This window comes from Lathamus discolor, chromosome 6 (assembly GCF_037157495.1).
Source record: "Lathamus discolor isolate bLatDis1 chromosome 6, bLatDis1.hap1, whole genome shotgun sequence".
Lineage (NCBI taxonomy): Eukaryota > Metazoa > Chordata > Aves > Psittaciformes > Psittacidae > Lathamus > Lathamus discolor.
In genome coordinates this window covers 64,405,298-64,417,712 of record NC_088889.1, presented here as the reverse complement: position 1 = coordinate 64,417,712, position 12,415 = coordinate 64,405,298, and the positions used below count along the sequence as shown (strand labels likewise).

At 43.0% G+C, this 12,415-nt stretch overlaps 1 long non-coding RNA gene across 1 annotated transcript; it reads left to right on the top strand.

The window, feature by feature from the left end:
* Positions 1–2,261: 2,261 nt before the first annotated feature.
* LOC136017598 (uncharacterized) lies at positions 2,262–4,678 on the top strand. Its single transcript, XR_010614006.1, has 4 exons — positions 2,262–2,332; positions 2,420–2,535; positions 3,351–3,451; positions 4,434–4,678. It is a non-coding gene; the product is annotated as an uncharacterized LOC136017598 (long non-coding RNA).
* The last annotated feature ends 7,737 nt before the right edge of the window (positions 4,679–12,415 follow it).

The window sequence follows — 12,415 nt, the reverse complement described above, 5'->3', positions numbered from 1 at the left end:
CCTACAAACCGGGGCACCTGGAGCATCTTCCCACCAAGCTGAGCAGCACCTTAGAATGCAAAGGACAGGGAATCTCTGAAGTTGTTTTCTGTCACAGAAGAAGATGATTTATTCCTGAGTAAGGAATGAAGTGGCCTGGAGTGTAGGAATAGGAGGAAGCAATAAGAGGCACTGCAACACACGCATTCACTCTTGACTGCTTATTTTCAGAGGGGATTCAGTTTCTTTTATCCAGTTTATTTCAATTATCAGCCGGCTGAAACATTGAGATGTGATAAGCAAAGTAGTGGTGATGTTAAAGTGGCAAATGAAACCCACAGATCCCACTGTCACGCTTAAGAGATCTTGTCCCAGAGGTGGGCTCTTACTTTCTCACAGATTTGTCCAGGAAATTAAAAAAAAAAAAAAAAAAAATTAATTTAGTGATTTACCCATTTCTTCTGAGTGTTGGGTAACTCACTTGACACAAAGGTTTCACCTGAGGATTGCAGAGAAACACCATAGCCTATATCCAGGTCAGCTGCTCCATTGAGCTGCACCTATGCAATCATCAGATTTCAAAGCAAAATCTGCATGTGATTCACTTGCCAGTTTGTTGGCAGCTGGAATTGCTCTGCACTGGTGCAGAGTGCAGTGCCTGGGCATGCATGAAACATTGGTGATGTTTATGCATAAGTCTCGGGCCCGTGGCGTGTCTGTGCTGTTGCTGTCCATGTTCTGACAGATAAAGAAACAGAACAGTGCAGATAACACTTTCTGCCCCCCCAGCACCACAGGAAACCATTAATCCACAGATCCTTTGCCCTTCATTAAAGGAGGATTGCCTCTGCAGTGCCACAAGTCTCATTTCATCATCTCCTTTCCTAACTCATTCCTGACTTTCTGAACAGCTGCACAGAAAATGATGACTTAAAAGTCTAATTTCTATCTTCACTTTTCTAATGACTGTCAAGGCTGTCTTCAAGTCTCAATTGCTCTATTTTCTACCTAAGCCTATACAATCCATTTCTATGGTAGTCTTCTGTTCATTTTCCCATTATTTCCTAGGTAAAACTTTCCAATTACTTTGTCTTTAGTTAAAAGACTTCACTGCTTCAAATTCACTCTGGGCTACTTAATTATTTTCTTTTCCAGCTCTTTGTCCTCTGTCATATATGGGACCATTTTTTGCCATATTACCAAAGCAATATTACTCCAGTCCAGTTTTCTAGTACAGTGATAATGGTGTTTGACTTACATTTCTTTTCCTTGCTTGTGGATTTCAATCTGATTTGTGAAATTCATTTGTATTTTAAATGTGATAAAGTGGGAATGTGATCTTTTAAATGACTGGAGGACAGGGATGTCACCCTGCTAACGCTGACCTCACTTTGCATGCTGACAGAGCTATGTACTGTAAAAAGGGCTTGATAGAAATGTCTGATTTTTATTGATAAATGTACGTAGTGTGAGAAACTATAGTCTAGGGTATTGTTTATTAAGATTTATGTTAGGCCCAATGTAAAGGTTAGGCAAACAGCCACCAGACACAGCATACACAAGGTAAGATAACCACAATCGCTTACACCAACTAAACCAGAGACTGCGTATGCAAACATAAGATAACTGCAAGATGTTCCAGGAACTGGCAGAGATAAGACGAACAACTCCATATAAGGACATAGGAGTAGAGGGGTCAACAATGGGACAAAAGAGGAAGACTTCTTACTTCGGCCTCAACAACCATCAGGAGGCAGAAGACGACCCCCTAACAACAGCTGAAGCATGCACAGAGTACCTCCACTACTTCATGAACACGGAAGTAAAGATGTATAAAAAGGGACTGTTTGAACTGCTCAGGACAGCAGTTGGCGGAGCGCAGACTCCCCTGTCGTCCAGCGCTGTCTTTGCTCATATTCTACTTGCTATAATTAATAAAATTTTAATTGGATTATGATCCATTGTGGTCTCAATTTATAACACTAGTTAGCAGGATTTCTAAGGCACTTGACACCACTGAATCAAAGAGCTGACCTTGATAGCAGAATATTGTACTTCATTACAGTTTGAGGAATACCGAGAAACCCCTATTTTACCAGTGCTTATTTTTCATAATATTTTGTAGTCCTTTACATTTACAATGCATAAGTTATTATTAGAAATATACCTTAACCAAAATAACACTTGGAGACACTTAAGTCTGGAGTTGAAAACAGTATTTGCATGTAATAAGTGTCTCACTGATTAATTAAACCTAAATTTAAGGCTTAATTTCCTTGAAATTTCAGGAATTTTTTTAACCTGGAGCCAAAGCTGTTGCTTCTCAGATTCCTCTTGCAGTTTTCACTGTGAGGTGAGTGCTGCAGTGGGATGAACGATGCTAATTCATGTTTCTTGGCCTGTGTGATGCCTGCTAATCAAATTCTCATTCTTTCTGCAGGAGCCAGTTCTGCCAGGTGTCAAGGGAGAACAAAGCAGCGTCTCTGGAGAAGGGAAAATGGGAGAGACCCAGCCTGTATTTCCTGGAGTCCTGAAGCCTTCCTATGAAAGGCAGAGGTACCTCAGTCCTGGAGGATGTGGCTCCTGCGGATAGACACGGCTCCCACCTGCCCATATGTAGACATGGGTTCTGAACTACCAGGGGCTCAAAGAGTTGGAAGACCATAAGAACTGAATATTTAAAACATTAGGGATCTCACGTAGAAAATCAGAGATTTCCTAAAAATGCTGCTAAAGCCTAATGCAGGGGCTGGACATTTTTTCAAATAAATGATATTTGTTTTTACAACCTTTACAAGGATCTTTCACCTCTACTCCAAATACCAGACTATAAATACTATGCTAAGTTATAATGAAGGTGCTGCAGGTGACTGGCCTCTTTTCAGTTTGCTTGAGAGATCCTTTTTAGAACAGTGTTCAGAAGGGGCCTTATCCCAGCATGAAAGTTAAAACAAATTAAGTGAAAAGAACTGCATTTTGGCCCTTGTGACCCTGTAGTGTTGGCAAATGCCCACAGCAGAAGTGTGGCTTCAGCTTTCCTTGATGGCCCCAGCATGTCTGACAAGGCCCATTCCTCTCTGTCAGAAACTTCATAGCCTGCTTTGAAAGTCCAAGAACTTTCTCTGCTGCCACTAAAGCCACAAAGGGGCCTTTATTTCAAGCTGTGAGAGGCTTGGATCTCTCCAGAAAACACAAATAGGTGTATGCTTCCACTGTGCATGCTGTCTGGGGCTTGTACCAGGTGCACGGCTGCTATCCACTATGTGTCTGGTTTCAGGTCATTAAAAAACATCAACCAATCAGTTAGATTCCAATGTGTATGAATCAGAACACAGCCTCACCTGCCTCACACATTGCTGTTCCCTCTGCAGCAGCTCTCTGTGAGATGGTACATGCCAGGAGTCTGCCAAATTTCAGTGGTGTTAAACTTCATGAGCTCATCAGATGACTCTTTCAAGGACATAAGAGACAGGTTGGTTTTCTTTCCCCCTCTCCTTACCTTGCTGTTAGCCATTCTATGCATCTTGCAGGGTCTTTTGTAGCTTAATGCAATAAATGCTTTGCTAGCATGTTTCATGGTAACATACATGCGCAGGTTTTGTGCTTCCTAAAAGCCACTGCTGTTGATTTACATTAGGAAACAGCTTTGCTTCACAAATATGTAAAAGAAAGTAATTTCTCAATGTTACTGTTTCCTAAGTAGTCATATTAAGAATTGTCTAATAGTGAGCTGGAAAACAGGGAATTTGTTTTAAGTAAGTATTATTATCCTTCTGATGCAAGTAGCTAATGGTGAATTTTGATTAAGTGTGGAAACTAGTGCTAGAGTCAGGCATTCTGGATGATCTGTGTTCAATCACAACAGTGTGCTGTTTCAAATGTGAGAGGGATACAAACAGCAAAACAGCTGCTGTCTGCTCATGGCCGCAATCTGTCTCTGTATCCTCTGGTTCTTCATTCTCTCCAGAGGTGTTTATATAAACACATACATACCTCTATCATCTCAATGCTCAGAGCCTTCTGAACACATTGAAGCTTTCTCTTCCAGCAGTCTCTCTGTTGCTGATTCCCTTCCTGAGATACTTCTTTTACTTCTCTCTTTTTCACTACAAACTGCTTTCCAGGAAGTTTAGCTCAGAATCTACCAAAGTTGCTCTCTTGTTATTTTAAATGGCCAGCTAGAAGATAAATAGCTCATACTAAAATAATCTGTCACTGAGGAACTTGGAATAATTTAGGAGAGAGCTGAAGACTCTGTCATTCCTCATATTTGGGGGCATTTGCATTTGAATAATGTCAATTAAAAGTACCTTTAGAAATAGCTGAAATAGGCAGAACTTCTTGCTCAGAACTCGTAGTCCCACAGCACCCAGCACTAACAGAAGTTAAAAATAGCTTGCACCTCTTTGATGACTTTCATTGAGTACTTTTTCTGTCTTGGTCTGAATTTACAGCTGTTCCATAAATTTGAACAGATTCAAGCAATGCTGCATGAGAGGCCCAAGAAAAAGGCTGCCATGAGGAGAGATGATGGACTGGATGAAATCAGAGTCCTTTAGGGACTAAGGCTCTGCAAAAGCTTTACAGACCCTGTATGATGTGACAGGGTCATGCAGATGGAAGGTGCTTCCTAACAAGCCTCCTCTCCTCTCTGCTGAAATGAAGAAGGGCTGATGCTTGTTCTCTATTTGTGACATTACCCTTGCTTAAACTGTGTTTTGTGTTGGGGGGAAGGAGAGGGGGAGGTACATAGGGTCGCCCTTCTTTCTCCTCCTGTGCTCTCTAAAGGTCTTGCCTGAAAGCTGCACTCAGGGAGAAGTTAAAATCCAGATCGCTGAGTGGTTTCATTCCAAGGCAATTCCTTTCCACTAACACTGGAGCTGGAGAGCAGCTGAGTTCCCACTTCAGCAGGAATTGACCGCAGGTCTCCCCAGAGACACAGTGGGCACCTTATTGACCTGAGATGATCACGGTAAGATGTGAAGATGCCAGGGGACCATATGGCCTAATTCCTGAGCCTTGGGGGAGCCTCGCAGGTGTCATTTTGGGAACGAAAATTACCTAAGTGGAGGCCCTGAACTTGGTGCCCAAGGGACCCTGTGGGCTCACTGGGACAGCTCAGGGGCCTTTTGAGAAGCAAGGAGAGGAAGGACTGGCCTCGACCTGCCCTGTAGAGGAATTTGTTGTCTGCATGAGTGGAGAGGATCTCAAGAAGCAAATATAGCGAAAAAAAATCAAATAAACAGAGGGTGAGGGCTGGGCACGAGGTCAGCACTTTGAGCATGGGTGCATCCCAGGCCCTCACTGAGCATACGGGGTTACTGTGGGGAGCTCTGCCCCAGAAACGGCACACAGGCTTGAGGGCAACTTCACCCAAAACTGGCTGTAAAAGTTGATCTCTAGTAACCCCATTATTATAATGGAGACCTCAAGTAACCCCGAATGATATTTGATGACCCCAGAGCTGAGATTTTGTGTAAATTTGACCTCTAGTAACTCCATGACCTCGGGGCTATTGAAGTCACCGATTAGCATTTGGGGTTACTAGAGGTCAATTTTACCCAAAATCTCAGCTCCAGGGGTTACCTGAGGTTATCAATTAGCATTTGGGGTTGCTAGAGGTCAGCTTTACCCCAAACATTGGCTCCTGGGTCATTTGGGGTCACCAGTTAGCATTCTGGGTTATTTGAGTTGAACTTTACACCCCCACACCCCATTTTGCCTCAGACTCATCCAAGTTCTCTACTAAACCTTGTGGGTAACTTTGCTCCAGCACCACCAACCATTGAGGCTGGTCCTGCATGGGTGTTCCAAAGTCACTACTTGGACTATCTCCTCTGTGTGTGTCCCACCCCCAGCCCCTCCACACCCTCCCTTTGTGCCTTGGTCATGGCTTGAGGCGTGCAAGGGGCAATGGGGCTGCAGTTGGGGTTACATCTGCAGATGGGGTTAGATCCTGCAGCTGGGGCCACATGCTGCAGTCTTTGCTTTTGCTTCCAGTTCCCATCCAGGATCTGCCTGACTCTTTCAAATGCATAGACACTGGTGCAGTGGGGCAACCAGTGGCCTGGAGAGGTGCCCAAAAGTAGCTGACTTACCCAAAACAAGAGACTAAAGAAGTTTAAGAAACTGGTATTGATACAGGGTTAATAAATATACAAGGGAACAATACAGGGGATTGTATAAGAGAGTTTGAAGAATTCCTCGCTTAAACAAAAGTATTGTCTGTTGTAAACACCTATCATGCTTACTAAACAGAACAAGGCACAAACTACTGATAAGGGGAGGAGACAGAGGCCTGGTTCTAGTGATAAGCAACTATTGACAAAGAAATGCGAATGTCTGGGTCTATTGATAAGGGGGAAAAGCCTATTGATAAGGGGGAAAAGCAGATGATTTATGGCTGAGATACCGACCAAACCCTAAAGCCATGCGCGAAGATTAAAAGGTGAAAAGTTTAAGAGGAGGAAGACTCATTTACTTCATCTTGAAGACCCCTGCCTACAGGAGGAAGACTCATTTACTTCATCTTGAGACCCCTGCCCATGACCAGAGGGGGGCGCTGCGCAGGCGCAAAGGACCTTCTAGCTCATTATAATAGGAAGCGGGGACAGATAATAAATATGTATAGGCATATCAGTAATCTAATGCATATGTATGACTTAAGGGAATAAATGTAAAGGAAAAACGACCCTGGGTGTGCATACATTGGAGGAACGATCCCCATGCACCTCAGCACTGAATAAAGCATACCTACTTTACAACTTTAACGAGTTGTGGAGTCAATCTGCGTATCAGTATCACTGGCAAAAGGACAGCGAAGACTGCTGCTGCAGTGAGTTTTCTCTTCACACATCCATCTCATCTGCAGGAACACAAGGTGCAAACTCTGGATGCATTTATAAAACAAGAGTCTCTGCTGAGTGCTACAACACAGATGTAAAGCAAACTCAAAGCTCGGGACAGGGTAGAACACATGATTATAAAGTCACAAAAATTCTTTTATTTCATTGCTATTTATGTCAACAGTCACAGGCATGTTTGATTCGGAGAAAAATCCAGGAACAAATTTGCCACCAAAGTTTTCAAGTTGACAAACAAGTATTCTTTATTGTGGCACCAGGAGACACGGGGGATAGCTCCTCCTAATGTGTATCACCTTATTGCTATACAGGCCATCCTTATATAGTCACTGGGCATACATACATATTCATGAGGTTACACATGAGTTACATAATATTCCTGAGAGTTTCCCGAATGCATACAAAAATATGATGGTGGTCTTTGAGAGTCGTTTACTTCTTCCAACGATCTTCATAACTTCTGGCAGTCTTTGAAGCACCAACTTCATTAACATTACAGGCATAGCAATACACCTGTCCTTCTACTTATCAGTTAGCTTAACTGCTTCCATCCTGGACATCTGCTAGTCCCAGATACTCCCCAGTAGATGTTTACACCAGCTTAATGGGTTCATTAACACCACAAACATAGCAATCATCCTGTCCTTCCACCTATCAGTTAAACTGCCCCCTCCTGGACATCTGCTAGTCCCAGATACTCCCCATCCCCAGGTCCTGTTTTTCTATTGTGTTTTTCTTACACTTTTTGTACTAAGGTCCTAAGGACCTAAAACTATGTCAACTACCTTCAAGCACCTCAGTTATTTTCCATTACAAAGCCATCAAACTTAATGTTACTTAGAACTGATTACATTTTGTGCTTTTGTGCCTCCTTGTCTCATATTCATTCTTGCCCCAGCTGCTTCCATCCATGACTTGTATTAGGCCTTCCCTTTGTCCAATGCTGTTTTAACACTCCATATGTATCTCCAACTGCTTTGTGAGGTGAAAGTAAATGCCTGGCATTTTCTTCAAATACTGAGAATGAGGGCAGGAAAAGCAGATAGGAATTAGCATTAATGACCTTATGAAGGATAATTTTCCCCAAACGTCTAACTACAGAACCATGCTCTGTTTAACCAACTAACACTTTCTAGACTTTGTGGTCTGCTATGCATATAAGAACACAAATACTCATGCAGATGTCATAGATGTTTTTATTCTAAACAGGCAAAATCACAGTAGCCATTTGCAGTCTGTGTAATACTTCACCCGCAGGTCCTGAAAAAGTCAATTTAAAATGCACTTTCAACAGTGTAGGAACGTACACAAAGCCAACAGAACATCAGGAATGTTACAGACTATGGATAATTCCTCTTGACTACAACACTCCCTGTACGTAACCAAGTTGTGTTGAAGTGGCAGCTGCTGTCACAGCTCACAGACACACACTGCGGTGCCAGATCTTCCCTGTAGCACAGAATCCAAACCACATTTTCACCCATAGAAAGAAAACCAAACCCTGCTGGCTGTGCCAAGATCTCCTTGTCTTCAGCTGGATTCAGCAGGCACAGTCTGGAGGTGACTCCACTGTGGTGAAGTTGTGTGGCAGTGCCAAGATGCAGGCAAGCAGAAGTCCTTTCCTACTGCCTCAAGGCAGTGATGGCTGCAGCACTGAGGATAAAGGTCTGTCTGAAAGGATAAAATCACTCCATCAGTTCAGAAACATTTTTTTGTCAGGAGCCTAAAACCCAGAAGCCAGGGAGCAAAAATACTTTATTTGCTTTTAATCAGCCCAAGTGTTGAGCCTGGCTTGGGGTGTTATAAGGCAATGAGTAAGTTGTCAATACTGAGTCAGCTCAGTGCTGCAACCCAGACACCAGGTCTGCTTCTTCCCACTTCTGTTAGCCACAGCATGTTCATTAGTGAAGCAAAGCAGTGATTTACATAACATTTCAAAACACAGTTATCCCAGCACCTCTGGTCATAGCAGTCAGATTGTTACCACAGAAGTTGGTCAGAGAAACTCTTAGGGAGTTTTAGACTCAATTTGGAGTTTTAGAAATCAGGCATTTTTTTATTGCAGCACTGGGTACACACGTGAAGAGTTTTGCAAAGGTGAACGTGCCATTACTTGCTGACAGCAGCTGTATATTTGGCATACTCATGCATATTCATAGATTTTTCAGGAAGTAATTATAATATTTGCATCCTACTTAATCATGCACTTTCTTGATGAGTGTGGGTCTCTGGTGGTCTTCAACAGTCTTTCTCACTGTGTTTACTGAATGACCTCAGTGCTTGAGCATGCTTGCAAAGTCCTAGTGCTGAGTTAGCTGTTGGTATGTCCTTGCTTCTGTTCCAGGCTTGCCCCACGCTGGGCGCCACTCTGCTATCTTGAAGGCTAGCATCCTTGGTCTTATTTATTATCTCCTTAGTTGTTATCAGTCCCCCGATGTTCCTTCCCCCATCAGCCAAACATTCCTTTCTCTCTACGTGTTAGTAAGTTAGAACAGTTTGGTCTATTCTACTATGTTAAAGGCACACACACTATTGTTAGTTTAAAATTTAAGCCTACAAGATCAGCGTGTGTACAGATTCAGTGGGTCTGGGTTTGAGATCTGCTGGCATCCATGGTCACTGGTAGAATTTGACTACTTAGATGATGATATTCTACTTGCCCCTGCCATCCCCTTATATGAAACCTTTCTGAACAAAGGCAAAGCCTGACACCCCAATTAGAATGCAACAAGTAACTCCTACCTGCTGCTTGCCCCACTATTTCACTCACAGCTTCCTCCTTACTGCACTCTTCTCTGCAATTCCAGCTCCTCCACCTCCCTTCCATTCTGTGGTGGGACCAGGACCATGCACTGAGCCTGCACTGGAGCACACCAGCTCTGCAACTTCCTAAGACATGAAGAAAGCAGCCCCCCCAAAGGAGGGAGCCATCCCCTGGTGCTGGGCTAATGAAGGGCTGGTGTCATCGAATTGCTTAAATTAGAACAGGAAAGGTGCAACCGTGTGCCCAAGGGAACAGAGATGCTACTTTAGAGAAATAAAAGGAGGAGATGAATAGGTGAGATAGGCTCTCATTACCAGGCATGACTTCACCTACAGGCCTTCCTCTTGCCTCCCAGCAATGACACAACCTTTCTTTCACAGCAGTTCATGCACTTCAAAGGGCCAACAGCATAAAAGGAATCTAAAAATAGGTTAAAGCCTGAAACCAAAGAGCGGCTGTTTCATTAGCAACAAGAGAAGCAGGAGAAAGACTTGTAGGACAGAGCTCCCCCGGTGTGCCAAATGACTTGTATTTTTTGTATTTTATGTATTTTATGCTATCTTACAGATATTATTCTAGTATCTGGACACATTTCAGATGTGCAGTAACTGATGTAGCAGGGACTTGCCATGTGTGTGTTCTTCTCTCCTTATGCTGAGGAAGATCACTATGAAACAGCCTCCTGGGTCACATTATCAGACATCCTACTGGACCACCTTGCACTGGAACAGGAGGCTTGCAGAAGCTCAAGTGAGGACAGGAGGTCACTGTGGTGGCGCATCCCCCCACTCTCTCCTGGACCGATCTGCTTCCCAAAGAATGCCTGTTAGCCTTTGCATAAATGCATGGAGTTGGATGGCTGGGCAGCCCCTGACCATTGACTCCAATCCCTCAACGAAGGAAAGAAGGACCATGCAGGTAACAGGAATGCCTGGATACTCCCTTAGCACATCAGGAGCTCTTTTGAAATGGTAAATCATTCCTGACAAATACCAGATACCAGGGTGAAAATTTACATGACTCAAGCCAATCATCTTACCACCCTATGAACAATGATCCCAATAGAGAGCCCCTTTGAGCTCTCTCCTGGACCACAGCAGGCTGCGACCCAGCTGTCTCCCTCTGACTGGGGCCCTCCAAGAACCCATAAACCCTCAAAGTTTATGAAATAGAGTGATTATCTGCCTGGGCTGTTACTGTTGCTCATTGGTACTCAACCCTTCACCCCTTAGGGAGTGCTGAGAAAGCTGACGTGAGTCTATTATTAGTGATACTGCTTTTCATTGCACCTGAGGGAAATTCTTAACATATGTATGTATATACATCTATATATCCATATATCTCCATCTTAGTGTGTTGTGTTAGTTTAGACACTTAACTGTAAGTGCATGTATATTAGCTTCAATAATCAAGTGTTTAATCAATAATCAAGTACTTCAACGGACTTATAATAATTGGCAGAATTGGGAAGCTGTAAAAATAAAACAAAAAACAACTAATAGTGGCCAGAGGCCACAAAAAGAATAGGAAAGGAAAAGGAAATGGAATTATTTCTAAATGTTAGGCTCCTGTCTAGAAGGTGCTTAGCAGCACAGGGCAGATGACAGCAAATAGATACAGGACCTAACTGAAGGAACTGAAAAAAGAAAGAAAACAGAATATGGACTCCACTCAGTATAAACACATTCAGTTCTGCAACATAAGCTTCTTCTTAGTCCAGTCTGCATAAATTAGTTATATCACCCTGATCCAAGCACAGTACACAGTGACCATATTTCACTTCACAAAATTTGCTTCCCTCTCCTTCAGCAAAGAGCCGCCAAAAGAACAGGACACTCTACAGAGTACAAGTCACCTCATGGGAACAAGCACAGAACAAAGCAGATGCTTCTGCGTACTTCACTGCGTTACACCATTCCAAACAGTTTGTGGCTACTATGAGAGAAAGCTCTTGCATTCACAAACATCTGATAAATGCACAAAACATGAATGTATGAGAAGATTTTCTCCTGAGACAGAAAACTGGTTCCACTGCATGTCCCTCATTTCAGAAGCCACCAGTCTGGGACAGCATGAGCCTGCACACAAGGGTCTTTCAAGCCTCTTTATATTATGAGAAAATTCAGATTAAATCCAGATTAAAAACATCTCTCCAGTCAGATCAATACATAATAATATTGCAACAATTCCAGCAGAGAATCGTCAAGAAACCCTGAAATATCAGCACTACAAAACAGCCCTTTAAGAGAGCAATTTCCTCAGCTGAACTATGTCACGCATAACCCATTTGCTGACCCATTTTCTGGACAGGTTCTTAATAGCCAGTTGCTTGCAACAACAGAAGAACAACCAACCTCTTGAGTTTGCTCTTGTTTATATACACAGCAGTTGACACGCAGAAGTTGTAGCACATCAAGGTAGCTCCTGGCTGTCAAAATTCAAACTGCACCTGCACGTGGGACATAACATTTTCAACAGGCCACTCCTAGGAAAAGCTAAGCCCTTTTGATTTAAGGCCTTTTCCAAGGACTTCCTAATATTTCAAAAGCCATAGAAAGCATTAGAAAGCAAGCAAATGCATGTTTAGCATTTGGAGCAAGAGCCACAGAGACTTCCATTCGTTACAGTACAGCACTGTCAAGTGGCTGTATAAACATCGTATGCATAAGCTGCAAGTGAAAGGAAAAGAAAGCACTATAAATCCCCATAAGCACAGAGATCATAGAAAAGGAAATTACACAAAATACACTCCACTCGAGTAAATAGCGAACTATCCCGGTGGGAGGAGCTGCCCTACGGACTCACGTAA